The sequence below is a fragment of the Dioscorea cayenensis genome, chromosome 10, assembly GCF_009730915.1.
Source record: "Dioscorea cayenensis subsp. rotundata cultivar TDr96_F1 chromosome 10, TDr96_F1_v2_PseudoChromosome.rev07_lg8_w22 25.fasta, whole genome shotgun sequence".
Lineage (NCBI taxonomy): Eukaryota > Viridiplantae > Streptophyta > Magnoliopsida > Dioscoreales > Dioscoreaceae > Dioscorea > Dioscorea cayenensis.
In genome coordinates this window covers 18,610,171-18,621,167 of record NC_052480.1, presented here as the reverse complement: position 1 = coordinate 18,621,167, position 10,997 = coordinate 18,610,171, and the positions used below count along the sequence as shown (strand labels likewise).

Here is a 10,997-nt window from a genome sequence, read left to right as displayed (position 1 = left end):
ACTCTTGGATGCGGCAGCAGGAGGTACCTTAGGTAGCAAGGCCCCCGGTGAGGCCCGTTAACTAATTCAAGAAATGGGGTTAAACAGCTACCAATGGAATGCTAGGGAGAAGAAAAAGGTGGCCGGCCTCCATGAGATAGATGCTGTAACCTCATTGGCGGCTCAGGTGGAATCATTGAGTAAGAAGTTAGATCTTCTAACATTGAATAGAGTGGCAGCCATGACTACTTGCACCGAGTGTGGTGGAGGACATGCTCCTTCTGATTGCCCAATCTCCATTGGTGATGCATCTTCGGTTGAGAACATCGATTTTATAGGTAATTCCATGAGGAATCAAGGAAACCCATATGGCAACACCTACAATCCGGGTTAGAAGAATCATCCCAATTTTTTATGGAGCAACCAACATCCACAAAAGGCCATGGGGCCACCGGTTTTCCAACAACAACAACAAGCCACAAACATGGAAAATAGAGTTTTAGGTTTGGAGACCCGAATGAACGATTTGGAAAAGGCCTTGACTAGGTTTGTGTAATCATCTGATACAAGATTCCAATCAGTTGAGGCAACACTTCGCAACCACACCGCCTCTTTGCATAATCTTGAAAATCAAGTAGGGCAGATTGCGAAGTCCTTATCCGAAAGGCCACAAGGAAGCTTGCTGAGTAACACCGAGACCAATCTTAGAGAGCATGTGAAGGCGATCACTCTGAGAAGTGGTCATGAGGTTGAAGGTAGGCTTTGAGTGAGAAGCCCAATAAACACGCACCCGAGGTTATAGAGGTTGAGAAGGGAGCAAGCAAAGAGAAGGAGGTGGTACCCCCACCTTTCAAGCCAAGAATCCCTTATCCCTCTAGATTGAAGAATAACCAAGGGGATGAATAGTAGAAGAAGTTCCTGAGTTTGTTCAAGCAACTCCACATCAATATTCCTTTTGTTGAGGCATTGGCCTAAATGCCTAAGTATGCAAAATTCTTGAAGGACTTGTTAACTAACAAGAGAAAGTTGGAGGAGAGTGCTTCAGTGATTTTAGATACTTCTTGCTCGGTGGTGTTGAAAAAGAACATGCCGAACAAGAAGGAAGACCCGTGGAGCTTCATAATTCCGTGTAATATTGGCAATCTAGGTGAAGAAATGGCATTCGTTGACTCAGGGGCCAGTATCAACGTCATGCCATACGCCTTCTTTCAAAAGCTAGGTTTGGGCGAGCCTAGGCCTACTCGGATGACTTTGCAATTGGTGGATCGAATGGTGAGACATTCGAGGGGTATCATTGAAGACGTGCTTGTCAAGGTGGACAAGTACATATTTCCTGTAGACTTTGTGGTGCTAGATGTCGATGAGGATGCAGATGTACCCTTGATACTTGGGAGGCCGTTCTTGCGGACTTCCAAAGCATTGATTGACATGGACCGCAGAGAGTTAACATTGAGAGTTGGAGATGACAAGCTCACATACCGCCTTGTTGAAGCCATGCGTCATTCTCTTGATTTCGATAATACTTTGTATTTTGTAGACACTACTAATGAGATTGTTGATGAATATATGCAGGAAATGTTCAATCCGGGCCCGTGCAAAGGTTTGTTCGACCAAGAGAAGGACAATGAAAAAATCATGATGCTTGGTTCGACGGAAGAATTATAATCTACTCCGAGGATTTTGAAGAAGGTGCTCCGGAAGATGAAGAGGGTTAGGAGACGCCATCGGAAACGCTCCAAGGTTGTTGGAGATGTGTGCGAACCGAACAAATTGGATGAACCATTACTAAGTTGTCCCTAGCCTGATAATTCCCCTTCTACCTTCAAGATACATTGCTCATCATGTTTCCAAGCCATGGATAAGAGGGCAACCTTCATCTATGAGCCCCCGTGAGGTAAGACAAGGTACGTCAAGCTAAGCGAAGTTAAACAAGCGCTTCTTAGAAACAACCCAAGTGTTTACTGTTTTCTTAGTTTGGTAGTTAAGAGTTTGCATGAATAAATTGTTAAGTGTTGGTGTCTTAAATTTTAGATGCTTTTGTTGTGAATTTTATTGTGGGTTTTAATTTCATCGTGAGCTTTCATGTGAATTTGGTGAAGCTTTGGTCATTTGAGCTATTTTTCATATTTTTCACTGGTATAAATTGCATAATAGGGCAAGCTCTGAGTGTGTAAACATGTTCTGAAATCTTCTGTAGAGCTTGCAGAGTTTTTTAAGGCATCCAGAGAAAACACACGGGCGTGTGGAATTAACACACGCCCGTGGATTTGTATTGCGAGCTCATCTAGAGAAGGCACAAGGGCGTGGACTCGCCCCCTATGAACGACCTTGTGATCTTCACACGCCTGTGGGTAATGTCCACACGGGCGTGTGATTTCTTACAGAGACTTGGAAAATTATCCAGAGAGCACACAGGGGCGTGGACTCGTCCTAGTGGGCGAACTTGTGAAATAAGCACGGGCGTGTGTAATTTCCGCACGCCAGTGTGAATCTCTACAGACGAACTCCCTGAAAAGTGCTTGTGCGATATGAATGCGAAGCCTTCATTCCTTATGTTGAGCATTACTTTTCTTGGGTTTTTACACTAATATGTGTGTTTTTATGTTACTTTCGTGCAGGTGGGGTTGTGAGGCCGAGTATAAAGGAAAGAAGCCAATGTGGAGCACAATGCACTGATTTTGGAGGAAATCTTGCTAAGGTTCAAACGTGAAGACATAGGTCGGGTGTGAGATGCTAGAGTGTGTGCCAACCTCCTCGTATTCTAGTTGCCACATCCATTTGGAGGGGCACAAAGGCAGTCACACTCGAGCATTCCGACTTATGCACATAGAACAAGAGCTCTACCAACTTACCTATCATTGAAGACGCAAGTGATCCACGACGTGAACGTGTGCCCGTTTGCATTACCACGATGAAAGTATGGATTCGGGAAGCTATTCAGGCTGGATACTGTAGCAGAACAATGCACCAAAGTAATGTAGCAGCACTGTTCACAGCCGGCCGAGAAAACAGGAATTCAAAGAATCCACACGGGCATGTGGAAATTATCCACGCCCGTGTGGAAATTCCAGAGGGGCGTGTGAAGTATCCACGCCCATGTAGTCGCCTTATTCTAGCCCTATTTAAAGTCGATTCAGCCCCGATTTTAGTATTCTTTTATTCCATCTTTTCCCCAACTTGAGAGAGGGCTTTGGCTAGGGTCTTTGAGGGGTATTGGCTAGGGTTTTTGGGAGGTTCTACGGCTCTTACATCGTTATTCCTTAAGAAGAAGGTTGGTAGGGGAGCTTCCATCGAGGAGTATCCTCTACCGGACAAGGGAATCCTTGGATGACGAGTAGAGGACTCTCCACAAGACCATCGACACGACCATCGAGGGGTTTTTTCTATGGATTCATTGCTTTTACATTCTATTTATTTGATTGTACTTAGCTCCATGGAGAGCTAAACCCTAAGTGGGTACTTTGGTATTTGTGAACCCTAGGATGTATTCGTTTCATTGAATCTCTTTATTATGCTTTTAATTAATTGATGTTTATTGTGAGTTCCAACCTTGAATGCTTGATTGTATGAACATTTCCCCTAGAGTGACACTAGGGTTGAGAGTTCTCATTGGTAACCTTGTGAGTGAGTGACACACCACGAGCGTTGGACAAAGCTAGGTTAGAGAGGGTTGAGAGGGTGAGTCGAGAGGTACAGGATCTTTCACATAGCTAAGAAGCGAATAAAGTGTTTTTATTCCATACTCCCTGTGGATTCGATACCCGCTCACCCGGGATTATTACTTTGACAAACCCGTGCACTTGCGGGATATACGCAAGGGGACCTTGTCACTCCCTCCATCCTGAGAATGCAGAGGGGCGTGCGGCTACCCTTGTGAGTTAGGCATGTGAATGTCCACGCCCGTGCGGATTTTCCACATGGGCGTGCGGAACTCTTAGTGATTTTTCTCGGATGTCCAGAGAAGCCACAGAGACGTGTGGTTACCCCTGTAGGTTGGGCACACAGGCGTGGGTATTTTTTGCACGCTGGTGTTTTTGCATTAAGAGGAAGTGAGAGTTTTCCTGAGAGCACACAGGGGCATGCACCTGTCCCTGTAAAGCTTTCCTGTGCAGGTGCACGGGTGTGGGTAATTTCCACACGCACGTGCACATGTACAGAACACCAAGAGGCACGAGTCTTTATAAAAGGATTATTGTTTCTCTCACCCTCATAACCTCAATTCGTCTGAGAGCACTCTTAAATTGTTTCCCGTCCTCGTATCACCAATTTGGAAGAATTTTGTTTGGTTTTCTGGCCAATTCTAAGTTCTCTCATCTTAACTCATCGGTAAGCCCTATCTTTGAGTTTCTTCGCAAATTCATGACTTTCATCGATGAAATCAGTGAATAATGCTTCATTTCTACAACACTTGCAATAGAGAGAATTAAATATACTGATTTTGATTGCACAAAGGACTTGCTTGGATTATTTCTTGTTCAATTGTTCGTGTTATGTTAGTTGTTTGCTTGTTTGTTTTGTTTTTCTTTCTTTGTTTGTGATAGATACCTTAATATGAGGTTCCTTTCTACCTTGTAGGATGGAATTAGGGCATCAAGCAGACTTTCCTTCTCCAACATCTGCAATTATCTTTGGTGGTTGATAAGTGTGATAAGTGCTTATATATAAGTAATACGAAGTATAATTTTCTTACATTGAGCATTACTTTTATTAGATTTTATAGCTCATTTGTGTGTATTTGTGTTGTTTTGTGCATTTAGGGTTGTGGAGACAAGTTTGGAATAAAGGAAGCACAAATAGATCATGGACGCGATTGTTGATGAAGTTCTCGGATCGAACAAGGGTGAAGACACAAGTTGTGCTCAAAGACATGTGGGTGTGTGCCGACCTCCATTGTGCTCAAGTGATTACACAAAGTGAAGGGCCACAAAGGCAATCACACTCATATGTTCCAACTTGTGCAACATTGTTAAGAGCTTCGTCAATGTGGTTTCATTGAAAAAATGATGTGATCTACCTCGTGGATGTGTACCCAATCATGCAGCCTCGATCAAAAGAGTAAATTCGGGAGTATTTTGGCAAACTATTGTAGCAAAAACAATGTAGAAAAATATATGTATGTATTTTATATGTATTTGTGTGTATGATTTATGTATTTTCTTAATAAATCGATGCCCTTTTATGGTTTAATTAGTTAACTTCATGTTGCAGGCATAAAAGAAGCCTAGGCAAGCTCGACAATGTGATTCAAGAAGAAATTAGTACTCAAAATGGCATTTTAGAGCCCGATACTATTGCAGTATTGTAGTACAAAATCTTGAAGAAAACATTAAGTCTGGAGTTTCATGTAGGCAACCATACATGCGTGAAGATGGCCGCATATAGTACTGCAGCAATTTTAGTATAGCAGTCACTGTAGAAACTTACGTGAATTTTATCAATTGACTGGAATCTTCACAGCCTGTATGCCGACCGTATGCCAGGCTGCATGTCATCCCTAGAGGGGTTTAAAATAAGGGTTAGGGCATATTTTGAGAGGACTTTTGTCCACCATTCTCCACACGTCAAATCTAGGGCTTCAAGGGAATCGGAGAAGGAGAATTTCAGGAGCAAATCTAAGGGAGAAGAAGGTTACACAAAAGGAAGAAGATCATGGAGCTTACCGGCACGGATCTGACAAGTTCTCATCACCATCTTCTAGTCTTCATCTTAGGGAAGTTGTTATGAGCTTTGTTTTGTATTTATTGTTTTCTATACCTTCGCCTTTGTTGATGATGAACTAGACTCCAAAGGTCACCCGGCATCCGGTGAACCTTGGGATAAACTTGCTTTTGTGTATGTTTTGATTAACATTTATGGTATTTGTGTGATTTATGGTTTAAGCCTTGTAAACTTTGATGTGTTTATTTGCATGAGAACTCTGTATTTCAACTTCTAGGTTGTACTTCGTAGCGTGACCATCGCCTTTATACTAGACACACTTTGCTTAGAAGGGATTCATGTATGAATACACCTTCACCATTAGGTATTTTGTACCCGCCCAACCATTGGGGTTGTACCTAATTGAGTATTAGCCTTAATTAGAGATATCCCGACACTTAATGCAACATAAAAGGACTTGGGCGGAAGTGATTCTGACCCAATACTTGTATGGGACTAGTGGTATCGTCGTGATTAATGTTTTCTCCACAAGTGCACGGGTCACACACAAGTAGTAAAGTGCTACCCCGTGAGGGGTAGGGTTGTCGAACCTCAGGGACTGGACTAAAAGTACTAGCTCAACACTGATCTCTAGTGAATAGTAAATTGGTAATATGATTAATTCCTAGAAAAGGACAAGTAAGGAAGTATAGGAAAAGGGAACAGATGAAGATAATAGGTAACTAGGTTAAATGTCAACAACAAGAGAACAATGCCCTAGGATGTTCCCTAAGCACTAACTGAAGCTCATTCACTCTCATGGTTTACCAGGTACATTCTCAAGTTCTAGTGTGCCCTCAAAAGCAATATTACAACTAAGGCTCTCAAATACACCATGTTTTGCAAAGATAACTATAGATTCAAGCTCACCAAGTTATGCCATTGCCTAGGGCAACAACAGCTGTGACAATCCACCATCAAGTTTTACTTAAGCAACTACGCAAATCAAGCACATCAAGTTTTGCAATACAAGATTTAACATAAGAAAAAAAAAACTCCGTAAATCAAGAAGAGTACAAGTGTTTAAGCATACAAAGTGACAAAGTTCCCACCCCAGGCACCTTGGTCGGCTAGCCCCTCATGAGTGGGTAGAACATGGAGAAGATATCACTAGATCTAAAGAAAGAAGACATGACTCCCTTCTCTTTGAGATTTGCCTCCGATATCGAGCTCTGTGTGTTAGCACCACTTTCCTTGTGCCTCCGATTTGCTCCTTGATGCTTGAGAAGGTGTGGATAAGCTTGATCTTCGCACTCATCAGTGTCCTCCCAGTGGAGAAGAAGATCCATGAACAAAGATGATATGAAACCCTAAAAACTGAAGTTAAAAAGGGGAGATTTGGGCTCGACACGGTTTGTGCAAGGGCGTGTCCAGACCGTATCATGTTGTGGAAGAACTGAGTGAAATGGCCTGCCCCTGCCTTGAAAATTTAGTAGAAGGGACACGGTTGTGTCTTGACCATGCAATGGTGTGACACGAGCGTGTTAGGAGCAATCATCCCTTGTCACCTATCCTCAAATAAAATTGCCTTCAGCCTGGTTTTTTTAGTGGCATGGACATGATCATGTCCTGACCATGTCAAGCTTAAGAACACCCTTCTATAAAGATTTCATGCTGGATCAACATCAGGTTAAGATATTCAGTGAGCATGACACGAGCGTGTCCAGCCCGTGCCCAGCTTGAATACTTGAACTCTTTTTAAATATTCACTCGTTCTCTTCCCAATTTCACTCCAAATTGCATTGAACCCCCATATTCCTGCACATTTAACAAAAATACCTAGCATAGCACCGCTCATACATAAAAGTAAACTTGAGAACAAGTAAAATGATGGAATTAGGGCATGAAAACATGTATGCAAAGTGCACTCATCAGTGACCATCGAGGTAACCTACTGTTGTATGTCTCCTGGCCCAATCACCATTTCCTTTGTAATTTTAGCATCCCTCTAACTTTAGTAGCCTTGAGGGGATCCTAGCCAAGTGAACTCGCACTTTCATTGCTACTTAATTCTTTAACATGCTTATGTGGTGAGGCTTAGTCCATGTGTTTATAGTTTTCTCTTTTGTAATTTTCTTACTTAGTTATAAACCCATATTTTTTAAAATTAGACACTGCCATCTAGGGGAAAGTAATAGTAGCTCTTGGGATTCCAAGGAATACGACCTTCTCATGCATGCACGAGAGGTATTACTTGATGACCCTTGAGCTTATGGATTTCACATCACCAGGTTTTTGCAATCTTTTTCCTTTTTGAAATGTTACCTGCTCTTTGACATTTGTTGCAATGTTGCAAGAACATCTGCACATCTTGGAACATATTAGGCCAATAGAACCTGCATCTCAGTTCTTCTTAGCTATCCTACTTCCACTGTAATGGCCCTAGTGAGGCCGAATTGGCAGTGTCTGAGAATGTCATTGATAAGTGCTTGTGTGATAAAAATGCGAAGCATTCTTTCCTTATGTTGAGCATTACTTTTCTCGGGTTTTAACGCTAACATGTGTGTATTTATGTTACTTTCATGCAGGCAGGGTTGTGAGGCTGATTATGAGAGAAGAAGCCAATGTGGGTCGTAATGCACCAATTTGGAGGAAATCTTGCTAAGGTTCAAACACGAAGACATAGGTCGGGTTCGAGATGCGGGAATGTGTGCCAATCTCATCGTATTCGAGTTAGCACAACTATTTGGAGGGGCACAAGGACAGTCACATTCAAGCATTCCGACTTGTGCATATAGAACAAGATCTTCACCAACATGTCTGTTATTGAAGAAGCAAAGCGATCCACGACGTAAATGTGTCCGTTTGCATTACCTCGATCAAAGCAAGGATTCGAGAGTATTTTGGGTTGGTACTTTAGCAAAATACTATAGTAAGAATACTGTAGCAACATTGTTCACAGCCGGCCGAGAAAATAGGAAAACAGAGAATCCACAAGGGCGTGTGGAAATTCTACACGACCGTGTGAAAAATCCACAGGGGCGCTCATAGGGGCATGTGGATTCCGGATTCCAACCCTTTAAAAGCCAATTTCAACCACGATTTCAGCATTCTTTTTTCCATCTTTTCCCCAACTTGAGAGAGGGCTTCGGCTAGGGTTTTGAAGGATATTGGATAGGGATTTGGAGAGGTTCTATGGCTCCGACATCGCGTGCCATTTGGAAGAAGGTTATTGGGAGACCTTTTGTCGGCACCGATCCGGCGATGTGTATCCTAGCCAGGGACAAAAGGATCCTTGCGATGAATAGAGGACTCTCCACAAGACCATCACCATGATCATCATGGTGGTTTTCTATGGATTCATTGTTTTTACATTTGATTTCATTGATTGTACTTAGCTCCATGTAGAACTAAACCCCCTAGTTGGTAATTGGGTATTTGTGAACCCTAGGATGTATTCGTTTCATTGAATCTTTTTATTATGCTTTCAATTAATTGATGTTTATTGTGAGTTCCAATCTTGAATGCTTGATTGTATGAATACTCCCCTAGAGTGACACTAGGGTTGAGAGTTCTTGTTGGTAACCCATGTGAGTGAGTGACACACCACGAGGGTTAGACAAATTTAGGTTGGAGAGGGTTGAGCGGGTGAGTCAAGAGGTAGCGGAGCATCCTCTTTCCCCTCTGGTGTAATTTATTCTACCTCTGTTTCCTTGAGTTCTTTGCGGTCATTGTAGAGTGAATGGGCTAAGAGATGACCTTCCGCTGGGGCTTAGTTGCGGGTGCAACGGAGTGAAGCGCAGAAGTGATCTTAGCATCTATGGCCTAATTGTGGGTAGGGACCTTCCACCTAGACCAAAGGGTTAGGTCTACATCTTGGAAGAGTATTTATCACTTGGAATCCCTAGAGCTCTTTGTGATTCTATACGAGCGCAAGGTTGAGAGGTTATCCAATTTCTTCTCCGGGACATGTATAGAGTTAGGAAAGGTCGACCTTAGATTTAGGACCATGCATTAAAGGATCTCCACGACTCACTATAGCATTAGTTAGGAAGCATAATAGAGGGTTCTTGCACTTGAAACGATTGTCCTAGGCGGAAATATATTAGGGTACCCCATCTTTATCGATTGCCTTACCTTCTCCTTTACTTGTGCTCTCTTTCTTGTTGTTTTTACTTTTGTTATTTGATATGTTGTCACACATATCATAATTCACTTTTCATATGGTTGAGAAACAAATTAAGTGTTTTTATTTCCTACTCTCTGTGGATACGATACCCACTCATATGGAATTATTACTTCGATGACCGTGTGCACTTGCGGGATATACGCAAAGGGCGTTTGTCAAGTTTTTTGGCGCCGTTGCCGTTGAGTAGGAGTTTAGAGATACTTTGCACTTTGTTTTCTTAGCTATTCATTCATTCATTCTATTTAATATCTTCTTATTCTATCATCATTCTGACTTCTTTTTCTTTCTTTTTGGTGCAGCTCAAGGTTATGACCCGATGAAACCCCTCAATATTGATTGAAGGAGATCCCGAGCTCAAACGTACACTTAGAAGAAAAGGGAAAGAACCTGTGCAAGAACAGTCTAATCTAGCTGATTTGGAAGTAGAAGAGTCTGAAAACATGGCAGAACAAAATGAGCAATAGCGAACATTGTCCGATTATGGCAGACTTACAGTGTTGGGGACAAAATCGAGGATTGTGCATCCCCCTATAACATCTCAGAACTTCGAGCTGAAGCCGACATTCATCCACATGTTCCAGCAATCCACACAGTTCAATGGTTTGGCCGATGGGGATCCAAACAGTCATATAGAAAACTTTCTCGAGGTGTGTGATATGTTGAAGATAAATGGAGTAACGGATGATGCCATCAAGTTGAGAGCCTTCCCATTTTTCCTAAAGGGGAGAGCAAAGCAGTGGCTACACTCATTACCTAGAGCCTCGATTACCACATGGGAGGAGATGGTAGAAGCTTTTCTGGCCCGTTATTTCCCTCCCATAAATTTCGCATAGCTTAGGAATAAGATCTCGTTCTTTGTATAGTTGGAATTAGAGTCTCTATTTGAGACGTGAGAAAGGTTCAAGGAGCTCCTGAGAAAGTGCCCGCAACACGGATTCCCGGAGTGGATGATTGTTCAGACTTTTTACAACGGTTTGAATTAGAGTACAAGGCAACTCTTGGATGTGGCAGCAGGAGGTACCTTAGGTAGAAAGGCCCCCGGTGAGGCCCGTCAACTAATTAAAGAAATGGGGTTAAACAGCTACCAATGGAATGCTAGGGAGAAGAAAAAGGTGGCCGGCCTCCATGAGATAGATGTAGTAACCTCATTGACGGCTCAAGTGGAATCATTGAGTAAGAAGTTAGATCTTCT

At 42.5% G+C, this 10,997-nt stretch overlaps 1 non-coding gene across 1 annotated transcript; it reads right to left on the bottom strand.

Moving 5' to 3' along the window:
• Positions 1-10,636: 10,636 nt before the first annotated feature.
• Positions 10,637-10,742, bottom strand: LOC120271327. The gene has a single exon (XR_005539941.1). It is a non-coding gene; the product is annotated as a small nucleolar RNA R71 (small nucleolar RNA).
• Between the last annotated feature and the right edge of the window lie 255 nt (positions 10,743-10,997).